Source organism: Ochlerotatus camptorhynchus, unplaced genomic scaffold (genome assembly GCF_037179485.1).
Source record: "Ochlerotatus camptorhynchus isolate MF236.1 unplaced genomic scaffold, CSIRO-AGI_Acam_v1.1 ptg000232l, whole genome shotgun sequence".
NCBI lineage: Eukaryota > Metazoa > Arthropoda > Insecta > Diptera > Culicidae > Ochlerotatus > Ochlerotatus camptorhynchus.
Genome location: NW_027040722.1, coordinates 10,267,523 through 10,279,627, shown reverse-complemented (window position 1 = coordinate 10,279,627; position 12,105 = coordinate 10,267,523).

The window sequence follows — 12,105 nt, the reverse complement described above, 5'->3', positions numbered from 1 at the left end:
ACTAAACAAATGTTTTAAGAAATTATGGGATAATAAGATATTATGAAAATATTTTGATTATGTAAACAACAAGAAAAGATTGTTAAATTTGTGTTTGATATATAATACCTGCCAATTTTGCTACATGAGAGTCTCAATAAGCGATTTTGTAATTTATTTTATCCACTCTTCGCTCTTCACTCTTCGCGAACGATCAGAAAAACGCTCATTGTGACTTTGTCAGAGCTAAATTTGCAAGTTTGATGTGTGAAACACAAACTTTACAATCTTTTCTTATAACTAACACATTCAAAATATCATCATAATATCTTATTATTCCATAATTTCATAAACATTTATTTAGTCAAAATGAATGGAAGGCACCCTGCTAACGGGTATCGTGGGTTGTTTTCCTCGAACTTGAGCTTGAGCTTGAGCTTGATTGACCGCCCACGGTTGCTACTCTGTTACTGCCAGATCAGCTGTAATTACACAGAGAACCAATAGACGATGCTTGGGACTAGCAATCATCCTCAATGTGTAAAAACTGGTGATTTTAAATTAGGCAATACCAGCGCCGGCCGCGCCCGAACACAGGTCAAGAAAGGAATGGGAAGGATTGTGTTGACATGACACTCGCTTTGATGGAAGCCGAGAACACCTCTGCACTTCCACGAGGAATCACTGGGATGTTGGATAAGAGGGTTGGGTTTGCAGCAGGGTTCGTTTTGGTAAACGATAAGCTGAATTTATGTCCTAACGATCATATAACGCGAAGGAGCTTGGGACTAGACCCACGGTCTTCTGCTCAGTAAGCAAAAACGGTTGCTCTAAGGCCACCGAGCCCCTCATATCACATAATACCGTTGCTCAAATTTTTGTGCCCATTCAAACCCGGAACCAACGACAACAACGAGTTTCGCACTTTCACGCGACGTACAATGTTTCAATTTGCTCTTTACGTATTGTTCAGGCTAGGCCCTTTTCAAATACGCACAATCGTCGCCTACCTCGCAAAACTGGTTCCAAACGACAACAAAGGCATAAGCAACGATGGATTGTTGAACTTTGCTGGCTCCGGTGGTGTAGTGCACAGTAAAAAAAAAATGTAATATCGATCAACGTAATTCAAGCTGATGTATGAAATAATGATGTAATTGTAATTTTGTAATTTATCAGCACACACCCTGGTCGACCAGTGTAAACCAATCTGCCGTTCAGCGTTATCGGTTTTTGTTTCTGGATCTTTAGTTGCCTCTGTGATATACTTACTTGCGGCATACTATTTTGGGAGTGTATATGAGCGTGTACCATGTACGGTAGCTCATCTCTCATCGTGATGGTGGGACATAGTAGACAAATTAGAGAGAAAACAAGGAGGTATTAGTATTAGTTATATGTAAACAAACAAAACAAAAGAAGAGAAGAGGAAAGAAGAGCAGAAAAATAAAAAGGGAATAAAGTAGATAACAAAGAAAAGAAAGTAGGCAGATTATTAGAAAAGCCATTATCCGAGACTCAGCAATCAAATGTCACTCTCGCCGAGATCGCAGCGAAACCCTCCCCGCCGAGACCCGCACAGCCGAGCTCGGTAGAAAAAAACTAAGTGTGTAGATATATTAGTAGGAAAATAAATAAAACTACTTTATGACTCAAAGTGCAATTAATGAGCGTTAGTTTCGGGATCATTTCAGTGTTAGTTTTGATCCGTAATCAGCCCTGCCGACCCCTCCAACATTAGTTGCAGGCAGTGGTTGTTAGATAATGCGGCACTGTAACTACTACTATTTTAGAGGTATGATTCGTCAAGTTTATACAACTCAATGGTTCAATTGAGGCAAACTATCTATCTTACAGTTACAAAAGCAAACCTAAACTACAATTATATGCAAATACAAAATGAAACTTGACAAATCATCGTCAATCCCCTTATTCCAGGGCAGGGCCTGACGATTTGAATCTAATTTTGATCAGTGAACGGGCACCATATGGTACATTTTCTCACCATGAACCTATCATTTCCAGCCTATCTGAACTATTTAATAAATGGAAGCCATAACATGGGTTACGCTCCCCCTAGGCGGGCCCTCCGCATCCTGTCTCTGTTTTATCTCAAATACAAAATGCCAATGGTATGAATGTATCTATATATAACTTGAAAATGACGTACAACCAAATAAACCCGTAACCCACTCACTTGGTCAGGCTTCAGAATCGTCCAGTGGGCAGTGCGCTCTACACTCCAAGTTCCCTTTTTTTCAAATTTACCGCAAATTTGATATTTTACCCATTGAGTGTTGATTAGTCACAATGAAACATTGGGACAGAAGTTGAGGTTACTAGTGTATTAAATAATCTAGGTCCTATTTAGGATTATATCTGAAAAATCCAACTCTGGCCAACGCCCACCCTAAACCTAAACCTGTTCTAATCCACCTGAAATGACTAACGAATGGAAGACTTTGACTACCCAGCCATGCAATAGTCTCATTCCGTGCCTTATGGCAACTTGATGATTCTATTGCGCTCATCTTCTGGCACCACCCAGGGGAGACTTGGTCCTGTACCCAATGCTTAACTTCTCTCCATTCCACTCAGCTACTCGCAATTTCTTGTGATATAGTGGGCGGAATCTTATTACATGAGACAATTCAATGCAGACGTCTTTCCAAATTTGGCAGATCGACAGGTAATCGGTGAGTTACCACGATAGTTGCTATTCAACAACTCGACAACGTCCCATCGTCAACGCCTGCTATGAGAATTTCCCATTGCAGACGCCAACGAAATGACGTCATCGAGCTATCGATCAACTACCCTGGTTATCACCTGGTACCTTATAGCACGATGCTAGGAGGCGAACCGGAAGAATCGATGAGCTACCTCCCCCCGTGGGTTGTTTTCCTCGAACTGGTGGATAACTCAGATTTGACAACAACCTCCAGCGTCATGTACTCATAGTACAAACTCATGAATCTTGTTTGAGGATTTCGGTCGAGCAGTTTCTCAAAGTGTTCTATTATCAAAGGATTCATTACTTCGCAACGGATGAGAAACCGGAAAGACAGCTCAGCGAAACGATCTGTCAGTGGAAGAACACCCGCGAGTACTTCGAGGCTCATCGTATGAGTCGAGTGCATACAGCCAAGCGCAATACGAAGGCAACGGTATTGAATCCGCTGCAGCTTAAGGATGTGTGTTTTTGCTGCTTATTGCAGAGCAAAAGCTGCCGTACTCTAAAACCGAATGGATGGTTGTTCGGTACAACCTGATCAGATCTTCCGGGTGGGCTCCCCACCAAGTTCCGGTAATTGTACGAAGAAAACTAATCCTTTGCTGGCATTTTTGTTTCAGATACGCAATATGTTTTCCCCATGTGCATTTGGAATCGAACCAGACACCTAAATACTTAAAAGAAATACTTTTAGTGATTGTTTTACCCATTAGCAGGAGCTGTAACTGTGCAGGATGAAGCTTCATAGCCCAAGTAGACAAATTGTCTAAGGTATCTTGCAATGGTCCTTGCAGGTCCGATGCACTTGGCCCTATAATGGATACAACGCCGTCATCTGCAAGCTGCTTTAGCGAGCAATTTTCATCAAGACAACCATCAATGTCTTTTACATAAAAAATATAAAGAAGGGGGCTTAAACATGACCCATGGGGGAGACCCATGTATCAAATTCGTGAAGTTGTCGAGTTATCATGAGAAAAGCTCATATATTTCTCAGACAACAAGTTGCTCAAACAGTTGTTCATAATTGGTGAAAGCCCACTATCGTGGAGTTTATCCGAAAGGACATCGATACAAAAAGAATCAAAATCCCCCTTAATGCCAAGAAAACTGAACCCATTTGCTGTTTTTGCGCATAGGCCAGTTGAATTTCAGTTGAAAGCAACGCAAGACAGTCGCTTGTTCCTTTGCCTCTCCAAAATCCAAATTGCGTATCTGAAAGTAAACCATTCGACTCGATGCATTTGTCTAGACGAAAAAGAATCAGTTTATCCAACAATTTCCGTGTACAGGACAACATCGCGATGGGACGGTACGAGTTATAATTAAACCAAATTCCCCATATAAAATTCAAACTAACCGACCAAATGAGCTAAAACTTTCGGATAATGGTTTTCTCACCTAAACGAACAAATGTAGTGGTTAGCCCGTGGAAAAAGAGAACTTTTATTTTCTAGTGTAAATTCAATCATTTATCTTTGTTTCGTTGTAGCGATCTGTAGGTATTCATTCTGTTTTTTTTTTTGGTTTTTAAAGATGTTAGTGAAATTTACTTTTTAATCGAGCACGGGAAATCCTCGTCTATCATTTGATATACGACAATGGAGTATGGAAGAAACCCATAAAAATGATCCCAAACAGACATGCCATCCCGATGTCAGATCAATGGAAGGCAAATATATATATTTTTACGACCCAATGTCGGGTTGATGACAGGTTGATGTCGGGTCAATTTTGGGTTATGTCGGGTAAATTTCAGGTCAAAATCGGGTTGGGGTTCGGTAGAAGTCAGGTTGGTGTTGGGTTGGCTTAGCTCTTTGGCTGAAATTTCGCCCAGAGCTCCGTTTGTGCGTAGGTTACACTCAATAAGGTTTTGCGCCATTCCGCATCGAACGTTCGACTGTTTCGTTCTAGTGTTGCTTGCACTCCGTTTTCAGTACTAGTTTTTTCCCTTATTGAGGTTTTTTCAATTCGCTTTCATACTGAGTGGTGTTATAGTATACATCAGTGTAGTGAGCATCGTGGAATTGCAATTGCTGCTCAATTGTTCGAGAAAGGAAGCAGTCATTTCCGGCCGAGTCCGGCAGATGAGCTGTTCATTTTCAACCCTCCGTTACTCGCGCCAACTTTTGTAACACGAGCACTCGCGCGTTGTACTTTGTACAACAGTGTGAGTTATGCATTGCCATTCTGCAGCCGAGCTACCAATCGATATGAAACCAACTAGTATTCCTTAAAAAACTTGTTTTTAATCAAACAAGCTAAACTTTTATCACAGTTAACCCCCAAAAAATGCGGATTATAGAAAAAATGTGAATGGAAACCGCGTAAACGGTGTCCGTACTACGTGGGATTTGACTTAATTGGTTACAACATGGAAAATCTCGAGATCCTGACCAGATAGAAAGTTACTGTCTTGGGAAAAGTTGTTTGAGAGATTATTACCTTTTTGCTGGTGGATAGTAGTTCAGAATTATCTCACTACGTAGCGCTAGAATACATGTGAAATTCTCGTATGTGATATATCTCGAGATCCTGACCAGATAGAAAGTTACTGTCTTTCACAAAGTTTTTCAGGAGGTCAAAGCCTATTGCTTGGTGCTCAATAGTTCAGAATTTGCTCACTACGCGACGCTAGTATACATGTGAAATACTCATATAAAATATCTCGAGTTCCCAACCAGATAGAAAGGTACTGTCTTCGGCATAGTTGTTCAGGAGGTCAAAACTTTTTTGCAGGTGGACAGTAGTTCAGAGTTTTCTCACTTTGCGGCGCTACTATACATGTGAAACTCGTGCATATAAAATATCTCTAGATCCTGACCAGATAGAAAGTAAATTTATTCGACAAAGTTTTTCAGGAAGTCAAGATTTTTTTGTTGGGTGACAATAGTTCAGAATTTTCTCACTATGCGGCGCTAGTATACACGTGAAATTCTCATTTAAAATATCTCGAGATCCTAACCAGATAGAAAGTTACTGTCTTAGGCAAAGCTGTTCATGAGATCATAGCCTTTTTGCTGGTGAACTGTAGTTCAGAATCTTCTCACTAGGTAGTGCTCGTATACATGTTAAGTTCTCGCATGTGATACATTACTAGATTCTGACCAGATAGAGAGTAAATGTCTTTGGCAAATTTGTTCAGGAAGTCAAGATCTTTTCGTTGGTGGACAGTTGTTCAGAATTTTCTCACTAGTCGGTGCTAGTATACACATGCAATTCTCGCATATACTATAGCTCGAGATCTTGAACAGATAAAAAGTTACTGTTTTCGGCAAACTTGTTCAGGGGGTCAAGAATTTTTGGCTGGTGGACAGTAGCTCGAGATTCTGAACAGGTAGAAAATTATTGTCTTCGAAAAAGTTGTTCATGAGGTCAATGCCTATTGCTTGGTGTACAATAGTTCAGAATTTTCACACTACGTGGCGTTAGTATATACGCGAAATTCTCGCATGTAAAATATCTCAAAATTCTGATAAGATAGATTTTGCTAGTGGACAGTAGTTCACAATTTTCTCACTACATAGCTCTAGAATACACGTAAAATTCTCGCATGTGGTTTGTTTCGAGATCCTGATCAGATAGAAAGTTACTGTCTTCGACAAAGTTGTTCAGGAGGTTAAAGCCTATTGCTTGGTGTACAATAGTTGAGAATTTCCTAAGCGGCGCTAGTATACACGTGAAATTTTCACATGTAAATTATCACGAGATTTTGACCAAATAGAATGTTACTGTCTTGGGCAAAGTTGTTCATGGAGCCAAGGCCTTTTGGATGGTCGACAGATTTTTTTTCCCATAATTGCGCTTATATACACGTGCAATTCTCGCATTAGATATATTTCGAGACCTGCTAAACTGTCATCGGCAAATTGGTTCAGGAGATCAAAACTTTTTGTTGGTCAACAGTACAGAATTTTCTCACTACGCGGCACTAGGATATACGTGAAATCTTCGCATATATAATCTCGAGATCCTGAACAGCTAGAAATTTACTGTATTTGGCAAAGCTGTTAAGGAGATAAAGATCTTTTGGCTGATGAACAGTAGTTCAGAAATTTCTCGAAACTTGGCAGGCAATTCTCGCATATCAAATATCATAAAATAAAAATATAATTTACATCAGCCTAAGTGGGATAAGACAAATGTATTCTGGATTTCTTTGACTGATGAAAATTTTCATGCAGATTTGTGGATACATAAATTGGTGTGAGTCTTCCACTTGTATATCTCTGATAAATTAGTGGTAACACCTATCTCAGACGGAAAACATTATCTTAAAAGATCAATATCGCTGAAACTTCCACCAAATGAATGTTTAGAGTCTCCCTTTCATTTTAGGCTAATTTCGAAATGTCTTATCGAGGTGTCTAGGATAAAAAAATCCGTGTATTTACGTGTGCACGGACATCGAGAATAACTCAGAGAGTGAGGCACTTTTGCTCAGTTGAATGAAGAAATTTATAAAACCGTACACTCCCGATCATAAGTTTAAGGACACTCCCTAAAAAACACCCAAAGTTAAACTATTTTTCAAAATTTACTCTGAATAATCATGATTGATTTTCTCAGAACTGACTTGAAAAAAAAAAATTGAAATTAAAATTTGCATGTTCACCATCCGGAAGAACTTTGCCACATATACAACTTTGACGATGACAGGTACTTCCTGACTTTAAGCTATAGCATATACAAATATTGCACACTAGCGCCGCATACCGAAAATATTCTGAACTATTTACTATTCACCAGCAAAAATGCTTTGATCTCCTAAACAACTTTGCCGAAGACAGTAATTTTCTAGCTGTTCGGGATCTCGAGCTGTAGCATATATAAGGATTGCACGTGTATACTAGCGCAGCGCAGTGAGAAAATTCTGAACTACTGTTCACCAGTCAAAAGACCGTGACCTCCTGAACCACTTTGCCGAAGACAGTAAATTTCTATTTGGTCAGGATCTCGAGATATAGCATATGCGAGAAGTGTACATGTATACTAACGCCACGTGGTGAGAAAATTCTTAAATAATGCTTACCAGCCAAAAAATCTTGACCCCCTTAACAACTTTGCCGAAGACAGTAACTTTCTAGCTGATCAAGATCTCGAGCTATTGAAAGTGCGAGAAAGGCACGTATTTCTCCGCCGCATAGTGAGAAAATTCTGAACTATTGTCACCCAATAAAAAGGTCTTGACTTCCTGAAAAACTTAGTCGAATACATTTACTTTCTATCTGGACAGGATCTAGAGATATTTTATATGCACGAGTTTCACTTGTATAGTAGCGCCGCAAAGTGAGAAAACTCTGAAATACTGTCCACCTGCGAAAAAGCTTTGACATCCTGAACAACTATGCCGAAGACAGTACCTTTCTATCTGGTTGGGAACTCGAGATATTTTATATAAGTATTTCACATGTATACTAGCGTCGCGTAGTGAGCAAATTCTGAACTATTGAGCACCAAGCAATAGGCTTTGACCTCTTGAAAAACTTTGTGAAAGACAGTAACTTTCTATCTGGTCAGGATCTCGAGATATATCACATACGAGAATTTCACATGTATTCTAGCGCTACGTAGTGAGAAAATTCTGAACTACTATCCACCAGCAAAAAGTTTATAGTCTCTAGAACAACTTTGCCCAAGACAGTAACTTTCTATCTGGTCAGGATCTCGAGATTTTCCATGTTGTAACCAATTAAGTCAAATCCCACGTAGTACGGACACCGTTTACGCGGTTTCCATTCACATTTTCTCTATAATCCGCATTTTTTGGGGGTTAACTGTGATAAAAGATAAGCTTGTTTAGTTAAAAACAAGTTTTTTGAGGAATAATCGTTGGTTTCAGATCGATTGGTAACTTAGGAACAAAATGGCAATAGAAAACTCATGTGTGTTGTACAAAGTACAACAGCGCGAGTAACGGAGGGTTAACCAACAAATTTCATCGTATCACGCCACTGCAACATCAAGCTCATCGAGTTCACCAGCCGGCGAGGCAGCCGGTGCTTTGTTGCAAACACTCGAGGGCAAAAATAGAACGATAATCACCATCATCCTCACATCAGGATCGATCATCGTCATCAGCCACACTCCATACGCTTTGGTGGAGAGTTAAGTAAAGGCCGGCGCACAATAGATACGTTTTGTTATAATTTTTGGATAAGTTTTTTTTTCTTATTTTTTATTATTATTATTTTTTTACGCATGTCTTTTTTATTTCCTCATTAGGCTGACCGTTTTCCTGTTAGGGTGTTCCAAAAAATCGATTTTTTTCTATTTTTTCCAAAAATGGACTTTTTTTAAAATCATAACTTTTGAACCATTGAACCGATTTGAATGATCAAAATATCAAATGAAAGGTTTTTAAAAATACTTTTCAGAAAAAAATATATTTTTGCTTGAAAATTGGGGTTTTGTATAGAAAAACTTTGATTGTATTTGTTTTTTATGGTTTTCATGGTTTGTAGACAATGGGCGTAACACGTTTTTATATTTTTTTTAAATTTAGGCTTTTCTACACAACATATAAAAAAATCAGCGATGTATTTGTCTTCGTTTTTGAGTTACGATTTTTTGAAATTATCATGTTTAGAAATTTCGCTAATTACTCCAATACGACTAGATTTCCCTGCGTCTCCATTGATACATATCGAATGTAACATGGTTAAATTACTTACTTATTTCAATGTCTGATCCTAGACTACCATGACATTCATAGAAACTTGAATCAAATTTATTGATTGCTTTTGCGTTATGTGTAAATAATAATTACTACAGTGATTCATAGCATAGGAATTTAAATAGAATATATTGATATTAAATTTGGGTAGTACATCTTTCACGGACTGTTTGGAACTCCATATCTAGTCCATTGGACTAGAATCAATGCTTTGATAAGACAATCTTATGGTTTCTAACTATGCACATGGCTGGTTTGAAATAAAATTCAATAATTTTTTATTTATTTTTTATTTGTAGACATAAAACATGCTTAAAGATACTTTCAAAGTTTCACAGAATGTTCTTCTTCTGAGAACGAGAATCGTTTCACAATAATATAATTTTAATTTTCTGGCCTAAAACTATGATATGACTGTGTTCCGGAAATTTGTTTGACACGATTATAACGAGTTTTAAGTTTTCTTTCCTTCGCTTTATGATCTGCGCTGAAAAAAGCCATAGTGCATTTTTGAATCGATTTTAGAAATTGCCCATGTATAAAGCTCTTTAGCAGTAGCATTACGTTTCAAGACTCCTACCAAAGCATCACATGGAACTTTACCGTGGCATGTGGCGAAAAAGTTCCACTCCGCATCTATATCTATAAAATCCTTTTTCAAATGGCACAAAAAAAGCTGTCATCTTATTTTTGTTCTGACTGCCTGATCCATCTGAGAAAAAGTGAATTTTCTTAAGGCTGGGTATCTTACTCTTGATGAAATTTATACAATTAACTACGAATAATCGAACTGAAACATGGTTGTGCTTGGTAAACACCGCGATTGCAGTGAAACTAGTAAACATTAAATCTTTGGTATGATCATCTCTATAATAAATAGCAAATGGATGTATAGTGCTCTATGCGTTTGCCCAATGAAATCCTCTAATACTTTTCGATAAGGAACAAAACTGCCAATTGTTACGAAATTCTGAGAGCCACTATATCGTTTTGCTATGGATGTACATATACAGCAATTCCATAGAAAAAAGTTATAATGAGTCTCAGAAATTCATTAAAATTGGTATAGTTCTTCCTTATAAAAAATATTAGACTCGTATTTTTTTATTCCCCCATTAGGGTGACCATTTCCGTGTTAAGGTAGTCCGAAAAATCTATTTTTTTTTCAAAAATGCCTTTTTTCAAAAATTTATAACTTCTGAACCTCTTGACCGATTTTTACGATTGATCCTTCAAATGAAAGATGTTTTAATGTAGTTTTAAAAACTATGAAACACTCAGAGATATTTTATTTAATATGAAAAAAAAAATACGATACAAATGCTTTTTCTTGATTTTCACTGCGAGGGACTTCAACAACTTCTTATTTTTTGATCTTTTTAATTAAAAGATCATTTAACATTTAACAGAACATATCAAAAAATTTGCGATGTCGGAGAAGTAGTTTTGGAGATACATTTTTTTTAAAATAAAAAATCATTGTTCCGCAATATATACACCAAACGTGCATGGAAACGATGAAGACTCAAGGTAGTTCACAATGAATCTCCATTGAGTCACAGCAGCTGTGCCTAACGAAATCTATGAGTAAAGGCCGGCGCACAATAGATACGTTTTCAGGTTTTTTGACAGTTAGCCCATGCATTATCTGTCAAAAAACCCGAAAACTTATCTATTGTGCGCCGGCCTTAACTTACAAGCTGGGTGCAACATTCAGTTCAACCTGTGGGCTGTCCATATACCACGTAGACCAAGTTTTAAACATTGCAGATCCTACCGAAGTAACCATAAAGCCTACAAGGTTACCAAAGGCACAAATCTAGGGAACTGCATGGAGAATGTTTTGTAGAACAACTAAATAAACAGAAATGAAAATTTTCAACTTAAAGACACTAAAATGTATGAAATTTCACCGGTTTTTTTGTACTTCCAACATACTTTTCAATTTTAATGTATGATAATTAAATTTAATCGAGTTTTTTTTTTTCAAGGAGCATTGATAGCTAAGACTTAAATCTTTCATTTGGTATGTTGAAATCATAAAACCACATCAAGATTAAAAACAATATAGCTAACCAAAGCAATAAAAAATAGCATAAAATGTTGAATAAGTCAATTAGCAGTCATTTCCGACCCTATGTTTAATGGAGATTTTTTCATAACTAAGACCTATCTACCCTGAAAATATGTAAAATGTCATCAACTGAGTGAAAAGTTATTAAAAAATGAGCAGTTGGTGTGTACAACTGTTTATGCCAAGCATGCCTACGGGTACGAATGTAGAATTTGTTCCTCGCTGACCGTTGTTAACAGCAGAGTAATTTGTACCTGGTCGGAAACGTGGAGCGTTTCCTACCTGTCACTTAGAATGAGATTGTAGGATTGCTTTGCGAGTCTTACATTCCAAAAATTGGATTTGTGGTTTTCACCACAATTTGAACATTTAAATTTCTTAGGGTCTTCGTTCACACGGCAGTCGTCCTTTGCGTGAGAGGAATCACCACAATTCATGAATTTAGCTGGCATGTAGCATTTCTTTGTTCCGTGACCACATCCCTGGCACTTACGGCACTTGGGTGAGGTTTTGTAAATTTCCTCCAGTCTTCCTGAAGTGTTCCCACTTCACTTGGACATGGAGCATAAGGCTAGCTTGTTCTAAGGCCTTAAGGTTGTTTAGTTCACTAGACTTGAAGTGAACTAAATAAAAATCATTAGA